The sequence below is a fragment of the Meleagris gallopavo genome, chromosome 4, assembly GCF_905368555.1.
Source record: "Meleagris gallopavo chromosome 4, MGAL_WU_HG_1.1, whole genome shotgun sequence".
NCBI classification, from domain to species: domain Eukaryota; kingdom Metazoa; phylum Chordata; class Aves; order Galliformes; family Phasianidae; genus Meleagris; species Meleagris gallopavo.
In genome coordinates, this window is record NC_139407.1 from 63,481,954 (window position 1) to 63,489,321 (window position 7,368).

The 7,368-nt window shown below is 40.4% G+C and overlaps 1 long non-coding RNA gene across 1 annotated transcript; it reads left to right on the forward strand.

The window, feature by feature from the left end:
* The first annotated feature begins 653 nt into the window (after window positions 1-653).
* Window positions 654-5,822, forward strand: LOC146544534 (uncharacterized). The gene is made up of 3 exons (XR_014882792.1): window positions 654-688; window positions 3,070-3,190; window positions 5,718-5,822. It is a non-coding gene; the product is annotated as an uncharacterized LOC146544534 (long non-coding RNA).
* The last annotated feature ends 1,546 nt before the right edge of the window (window positions 5,823-7,368 follow it).

A 7,368-nucleotide genomic window follows, 5' to 3' on the forward strand; every position in this document is an offset into this window, starting at 1 on the left:
CACTGAGAAATGCCAAGATTTGATTTCTCCCCTTCCTCGTTGTTATTTTAATACTTAGCACCTCTGCAAGCAGGGGGAGAGAAAGAGAAGAAAATCCCCCAAAATAAATAAAGTTCCATGCTCCAAAACTCAGCTACTCGAAACTCCAGGAGGGACCCAGAGGTTTGTGCTGGGATGGGCTGTGGGGACTAGGGTCCACCAGATCCCACACATCATGTCCCCTCTCTGTACTCTGTCTGGTGACCACCCAGGAGCTCTCTGCTGGGGCATTTATCCTTTGCATTACATCTGTTTGCCCTTCCAGGATTGTTTTTGGAAGGGACTCCATCCACTGGGACCTGAACAGACTCAAAAAGTGGGCCTAATGAGGTTCAGTGAGGCCAAGTGAAAGGTATTGCTCTTGGGTTGGGACAGTCCCGGATGTGTGCGCGGACTCATTGAAAGCAGCGCTGCAGAGAAGGACTTGGATGTTCTGATGGACAAAAAGCTGGACATGAGCCAGCAATGTGCTCTTGCAGTCCAGAAAGCTGACTGTACCCTGGGCTGTATCAACAGAGGGGTGGCCAGCGGGGCAGGGATTGTTCCCCTCTGCTCTGCCCCTGTGAGGTCACATCTGGAGTACTGTGTCCAGGTCTTTCCTGGGCAGCCCGTTCCATGGCCACCGCCCTCTGGTGCAGACCCTTTCTGAGTATGAGATGCAACTATTTCTTTTTTCTTTTTAAAAACAAAAACAAACAAACAAACAAAAACCCCAAACCTTTGGAAATTAGGGAAAGAGCTGTAAAAACTGGAGAAATGCAATATCAAACAACGTACGCTTTCAGATTTGTTGGGTAGTTTTCTCTTCTGTATGCAGAACTGTACAGCATTTGGCCGTGGCTTGGAGAATATTTTCTTTAAACATGGATAATTCTATAAATTAAAGAACTCAAAAAACTTTGTATGCTGCAGGAGATAAAACAATTTTACAATAGTTAAATTGAATAAAATTACTCTAGGCTAGCTTCCTATTTCTTATCATGAAGTAGAAGTGAAACACTGGACACTACAAGAAGAGATCCTTGCTATGCTTATCAAGAACAGAGAGAATCGAGGCCATTTTACCAGCTTTGTTGGGTCTGTCTGAGACAGATTAAAGGAAGCTGATTTCTCATGCAACTGCCTATGCTTGTTAAAAAGGAGAGACACTTCATCTTTTCTCAGAAGTATACATCACTAGGAAAATATCCTCTTCCTGCATTAGAATAAATTACTATGCAGCAAACATATGTTACAGATAATGTGCTGGAAAAGAAGAAAGCATCTACTGCCTTTCATAGCTAATGTGAGAGTGGATAAGGGACATGAATTAGCTTCAGAGTCATCCTTTCTCTCAGGTTCTGAAAGCATAGATATATGTATTGGGTTTATAAAAGAGAGAAAATGAATTTAGAGGAGTTTTTTTTATAAATTCACCAATGCTTGAGCTGAAAGAAATAACAAAGAAAGCAGGATATATGTTCACTTGCTTAGCCTGCATTATGATAGCTACAGCGCGTTTAGAATGTCCAGTCCCTATCAAAATCAATTCCCTAGTGAAAATAATTTCACATACTCTGCTCTAGGTAAGGAATAAGCTTGTGAGCCCATGGGCTGTCTCCAAATGTACATGAGCAAATTTTCGTGAAGTTCCAGCCTGCAGATCTGGGTGGCTTAATCTGTTGGAGCTGCAGCCACATCCTCTTGAAAATGACAGTGATGGAGCAAGTTGATGGAGCAGGTTGACGGGGCAGGGTTTCACATCTCTGCTGCACGCAAATGGAGAAGACAAAGCACACAGGAGAGCCTACATACATGGCCCTAAGAGCTGCTGGGCTCCCCGTGGGGAGGCATCTGCAGGGATGATGCAAATCATAATTCAGTCTAAGTCACCATTACTAATGCTGGGAGCCAAGAAAGACATTTTTCATCATGTAGGCTGAGCAAGAGGGAGCACAGGGCAACTCCTTTTCCTTACTGCTTTAATGGCCATCAGAATCTTGTTATCTGAGGAACGTCCAACCATTGTCTAGTGGAAACTACCTCTCAGACAGCCCCAGGCACATGAAAATTTACAGTGCATCTTCCAAATATGCAAATATGAAAATATGCACAATATGCAAATATGAAATAAGCATTCATATGTATATCTACAAATTATTGTGAGTAGCATGCACAGATGTTTGACTTCAATCTGTAGGCTGATAATATTATTTCATGTCAAAATAGCATCATTCGGAACTAGAGCAGGGTCAGACTCTCATCTCACTAGGAGAGTTTATTTTTGGAGTAACTTGTGAAACTGAGGGCTTTTCTCATATTTGCACTGATGTAGTCAAGAAGCCTGTAGTCAGCGTCTGACCTACCCATAGCATGGAGGAGTTAAAATGAGATGCAAATCTCATCTTGTTTCACTACTGTGCAGATGCTAATATCGTGTATTGCGTTATGCAAAGCAAAAGTACTCAGACATCCTCCTGCCCTATCAGATCTCCATCACAATGTGAGATTTATGAGCAGCATATGAAGTCCTGTGATTTACGACACTTTCTCTCCTCAGGTTTGTTGCCTTCCCCCAGGGATCATATCTGTGTTCGTAAGCACTTTCTAAGATTTCTGTGCACACCTTAACAAAATGCCCTTTCATGAGGCCAAGTACATCACATCAAGAAAGCAACTGTATTTCTTTCATACCATTTTAAGCTCGGTCAGCTATATGAGGTGCAGTAGCTGGCCTCTGGAAAATAGTTAGCCCTGTGTATATCTCAGCGATACAGAAATGATCTTTTAATTTAGAAATGCCTGTGTTTTTGTTGCTAGCCATAGGGCTCTGTGACAGGCATACAAGGGCCCTCTGTTTGTGTCACCATGTTACATGCAAGGCCTCTGAACTCTTAAGCGGAGGAATTTCTAGGAACGTAACTGCCTTTTACTTTTATTTCACTCATGAAGTGGCATTTTGCTCTAAATGCATTCAGAGTATGTCCAGAGAAAAGATTTCGAGAAATTATCTTCTCCCACCATATCTTCTGTTTTCTCTTGCAACCTTAGGTGGATCTAGAAATTAATCAGCATCAGCAGAAGTGCTGCACATCACTTGAATTTCCTTGGACAGAAGTTATACAGCTGGCACAGGGAAGAGCCTCAATCCTATTTTCACTCACCATTGCATGTAAGCAGGATTTTATTGGCATGTATGCTGCTGCTCAAAACTTGTTGCAGCAAGGCATCCAGGATGTTAGCACCAAGATGCTAATGGCCAGGACTCTGCTACTTTGAAATACTGTGTGTTACAAGGGATGTGTGTGCTGTATCTGAAGATGGAGAAGTCTCAGAAAAAAGAAAGACGTGCAGCAGAGACAAGGATAAAGAAGGTTTTCCTGTCTCTAAATACTGACACATATTTTCAGTTAGGAAGGAGAGATATAAATGCATTTCTTTTAAAAAATAATCGTTCATCTGGGCACAAGCCCAATTTTCCAGTCTCTCAAATTTATAGCATGCCTTACAGGCTGTTTGCATCTTCTTCATTACAAATGCACCATCTTCTGGGGGCCAAATCCATCACTAATAAAAATAACAATGAGGACAAAAAGTTAATGATGTCCCCATTTCATCTGCAGATTGCATTCCTGTTCCCCACCACTTGTTCATTCTGGACAGAATCCAGAATAACACTCAGAACCTGATGTGTATCTCAGGAAGAATCTAAGCTCATCTACTGAGAAGAGGAACTCATAAGGAGCCCTCTGAAAGGCTTTAGTCACTTTAATGGCCTTTATTTTTGGATGAAAACCTTAAAAAATTTAAGCTGTTTTTTGAAAGTGATGGAAGTTGGAGACCTTTTGGCAGTCCTCCTGGTTTGAGTGCTTGAACATAACAAAAAGGGCCAGAGGTTCTTCAAGAGAAAATGGCGATGCAGTCATCTGCACTGAAATATTTGGTTTCAGTTTCTGCTTAAAGCACAGTTTCAGGTTCTGAACCCTTATTTTTTGTAGGCGCAGAACTGTAGTTCTCAATTATGAGCTGCTTCTGGATAAGAAAGTTATTCTTTGTTGTGGGCTCAAGCATTCCCCCCCTCACTCCCAGTGTGTCTCAGCAGTAGAAATGTGGGGCGCACTCAACCTTCCACATGTTATCATTTCCAGATTTTACGGTTTTAAATATCACAAAAGCCAACACCTCTTCTTTGGAAACAATGACTACAATGCTACTTTCTTTCCTTTAATTTCCTTTTTTTTTTTTTTTAAATTGTAAGTTGAGAATCCCAGATAACATCTCTTCTCAGGCATAAGCTTATTCTTAGTGATACAATGATTTACATAATAATGTCATGAGGAAAGAGGAAGAAGAGCTGGGCTTTTATGTGGCATTCCTGCCACAAAAGAGGGACAAAGAAAAGCAGGCAGCAGTTCTCCTCTAATAAGTGATCAGAACCTGCCCACATACCGAAAGCTATTCTGTAAGCAGTTGCTTGTGCAGCTGAATGACTGCAGTACCATGTTCATCACACAATGTCCAGGTTCTGATTGGTGAAATTCTCCCACTTTACAGCTGTGGCACAAGAAACATCCTCAGGCTAATGTGTGAACCCAGGACTGTCCAGAATGACCTTCTTCTCCCCATTGCCCATCGAGAGAGTCAAGGCACTTAATCTAGATTCAGCAGTGCATTGAAGTTATTGAGACGAATCATGTTGTGCCTTCTCCTCTAAGAAGTGTTCAGTGTTCATCTGCAGCAGAAAGTGAACTCAACATCCTCTTGTTGGGCATCTTGAGTGTCCGTCCTCCTCCTCCAAAACAACTGAAGAGTTTGCTGCAGGAAGCTAATTTACCGATGAAAAACAACTCTTGTGGCAGTAGAAATGCTTGCAGTAAGACAGAGACCTATGAAGGTGAGATCCAGCTCTGCCACAGAAATCCCATCCAGGTACAAGTCAGAGCTGTATTGGTTAAAATGTGATAAATAAATAAATAAATAAATAAATAAATAAATAAATAAATAAATAAGTAAATATAGATTTTCCTTCTCTGACAGCCAGAAAGCTTTTATTCTGGTCCAGAAAGAAAGACAAGAAATTCCCACCATTGTTTCATGCTTTTTTTTCTTTTTTCTTTTTTTTCTTTTTTCTTTTGAAGTCCATTTTTCAAAAAGTAATTTTGAAATGTTCTGGGAAATGCAGGGGGTGGGTACACTAATCTATCATTTTCTTCTGATAGTGTTTAATTAAAAAACACAGCTATTAGTCATCTGCTGCCCTACCACCAGGCCTGGCCTGACAACATCTTAACACACTGGTGAAAGAAAAATTGAAGATACTCTTTTTCATTTTATTTTATCACAGCTGTGGGGGAGTGCAAGTATATAATTTAAGGAAGGGCATTCTCTTGCCAGTTTCTCACAAGGTTAATCCAGTGTATGTGCTGCCTTGTTGTTGTTGCTGTTTTATTTTTTTACATAAAGTTGTATTTTCTGCTGCTACAAACAATGTGGTTGTTAAAACAAACAAAACAACAAGAAACAAAGCACAGAGAAACTACTGTGGAGGAAAGCTCTTGTGTGACCAGAGCTATCATCAACCGAAGACTTCCATTACTTGTGTTTGTATCCTCCAGAGAGTTAGATTTCTCAACCAAGGGAATGGGAAACAAGGAAAAAAAAAAAATTAATTGTAATAGAGAATATTTCCCATATCCCAGGTGTTGAGGTGATCATCAACTAGTGAGATTCAGGCTCATCTTGGACCATCTGCTCTTGAACATGTCTCTTCAGATACTTGCTGGCTGGGCACACACTTCAGTGGAGAAAGGCCTAAAGCCATAAAACAAGGAAATGAGCAAAAGGAAAGTCAAAGAGGTTTCAATTTACACTCATTGGCCTTTTCTGTAACTTAGCTAAAAACTAACTGAGCTGAAAGATTCAGCATCAAATCCTAAATCTTGAAGTAAGGCAGAGGCATAGATGTTCTGAAGCCTTAAACTCATTACAAAGACTAGCCATGGTCATGATCTCGGGTCCAGATCTTAGTTGCAGATTGAGATGGAGATGCAGGATCATTCACTTTCTGGCAGGATCTAGATGCAGCTGCATAGGAAAAAAATGGGGAAGAAAAACAGACACACTCAGGCTTCAGGAAATTTGGAGAACATTTAAAATAGAAAGAAAAGGAATGAACAGTGTAAAAGCAAAACACATTTCTTTGTTGGGTGACCCTCGTGCCCCTGAAGCTAGCAATGCCACAGAGAACCCAGACACTCCCTTTCTTCAAATATAAATCAGAAATCACTTGTCATTTTCTTCTATTTCCCTTCTTCCTTATCAAATTAATCTATATCTGCACAGAAAAGATGCACTTTTAAGTCACATTATACTAACTAGGGTTAGAGGAACAGCAAAGACAAGACATTTGGCAATTCACATTTAAGTGGGAGTCTGGTGTTAGATGATGGTTAGGTGGTTAGGTGAGCTGTGCAACCATACTAAAATTTCAATACCTTACCTTGTATTTGCAGCCTATTTCAGTTTACTTTCTTGTCACCCTTTGTCCTCAAAAACTACTGGAAATTCTTGCACAAAGTAAAAGTCTCAAGGCTAAGACTCGAATTCTCAAAGATATGTTAGATGACTAATTTGCATTGCATATGATGGGAGGATGCTTATGATATACCAGACTTAAAAGGCTAATGGTAGAAACAATTGAATCCCTCTTGGTGCCCTCTTTGTAGAAAAGAGTACTGGGTTTTACCACTTATGTCACCTATGCCAATATGTGGGTCAAGTTTGAGGCTGCTATAAAAAGAAGCTATGGTTTTACTTTGCTCACATGATTGCCAGATAAACCCCGTGTTCAAGAAGCCAAACCGTTCAGCAAATTGTGGCCTCAACCAAGTGTCCTCTGGAAGACTATCTCTAGCTAAAATGAGAATGTGCAGCTACCTATTATTATTCTTATTATGATTCAAACTTGGGTTCAGGCTATTCACAGCCATTATGGTAATAACTTGTAACCTATCATTATGAACAGATTTCACAGCACATACTCCATGGTTTTCAATTCTTTTTCAGCCCACGGTGAAAGATCCTTACAGTGGTAGTGCTCTCATTCTCGTCCTTAGATTTCATGAAAAAAATGTCAAATTCTCTTATTCTCAACACGCTACATAAATGTACGAAGTCTAAAGTTTCCTTACTTTCCTAAACTATTAATGTAGGTTAAGGAGCAGTAGAACATGATTCCCTGGTCTTTTCTTCAGCTGACCTGTGTATCTAAGAAAATGTGATCTCTGACCTATGTCCCTCTGGAATCTGAAGCAAACCCAACCCTTGCTCTTACATTTTCTCAGGTGAGGT